Source organism: Moschus berezovskii, chromosome 22, assembly GCF_049115385.1.
Source record: "Moschus berezovskii isolate FMDL1 chromosome 22, NW_MosBer_1.0, whole genome shotgun sequence".
Taxonomy (NCBI): domain Eukaryota; kingdom Metazoa; phylum Chordata; class Mammalia; order Artiodactyla; family Moschidae; genus Moschus; species Moschus berezovskii.
The window spans coordinates 16,342,753-16,344,371 of NC_142481.1; positions in this window are offsets into that span (position 1 = coordinate 16,342,753).

Sequence of the window (1,619 nt, forward strand, 5' to 3'; positions counted from 1 at the left end):
GTCCTAATCACTGTTTAATAGAGTATTTCAGCATGTTTAATACATACACTACCAAGGACCAGGCAGAAATCATTTCCACTCTGTAGAAAAGCACTAGCCCAGTATTCAAGCCGGAAGCTGCTTTCAGAGTATGATGTGAGCTGCGGAGAAAAGTTTCCTTCCTCACCCTTCCCCAACACACTCACTTACCGTAACGTCTGAAATGACATCCTGCAAGACACTCACTGTGGTTATGCTAACACCTACCAGAATGGTTCACACTCTAAAGGTGTTACGGGATATTTGGAGTGAGAGAATTGCACAGCGAAGTAAATTTGAGATACACTGTGTTAATGAAAATATATCTTGAATACATCTTTTAACAAGCTGGTAACAGGTACTTGGATTCCCCCCGCAAAATAGATATTTTATCCTTTGTTCAATTCATGATTTTCCCCACAATACCTTTTTTTCAAATATCCTCATGGATTGGTATCCCTGAAACAAACTTGTGGAGAATGTTGGGTTAAGGTCTTGTGCTAGGTTAAACACAGGCCTTCTGGAGATATTTTGTGCTTGAAAAAGGCAAAACACTAACCTATTAATGAAGACTGATTTTGTAATAAATTCTGAATACAACTATTTAGAATTAATAGAATTGTCATAAATGAAGCTGGTTTAGATTTTGCTCTTTGGGAGTTATCCACGTCTAGTTTTATAGCAGGACTATTTTACCTGTGCAAAATTAATTGCTAAAATCCTATTAAGGATTACCTGTTTCTTAAGGCTTTCACCTGTGCAACTATCAGATTTTTTTCCTTCAACAGCAACTTCATACACACACATTTATTTGTTGGTCTGTTTGGGTTCTAGAGCACAGTCAGTTGTGATAACATTCTTAGAGAAGAAAATGTAATCCCTCTATGTTTTGACATATATTGGAATACCTATTGTACATACAAATAGTGTTACCTGAGAATTAAAAGAAAAATTTCTTGATAATCTGTAGTTATGTCCCTTTTATCATCATTAATGCTGTTTCATATTTCATTTTCTTTTCATTGATTAGACTTGCCAAGATATAGTCATTAACATTGGATTAAGTCTACTAGTATCTAACCCCTTAATTTCTAATTTTAATTTTACTTTGCTTCTCTTCTGTTGGTTTTACTTTGTTCTTTTTATGGTTTCTTGACATAAAGGTTTACTTTTAACACATTTATCCATGTGACAGGCCCAGCTTTGATGGCTGTGGAAAAGTGAAGATGAAGCCTAGGTCTACAAACAAGATTTTCTTAATACATTCAGGGGCATAAGTTCCTCACTGAATAGAACTTTGGTGACATCTGACAAGTTCATATATGCAGGCATCTTATTAACAATGATTACTGAAGCAGTGTATAATTTGTTTTGATTTTAAATATTTTATTATTGAAACTTCCAAACACATAAAAAAGTAAAAATATTAGAACAATGAATCCCCCCATAAACCATTCTACTTCAGTAATTATTAACATTTTACCAATCTATTGATACTTTCTAGCTCTCTTTGCCAATTATTATTCTTTTGCTGGACTATTTTAATACAAATCTGGATATCTTACCATTTCCAATATATTTATTTCTAATCATAAAATCTT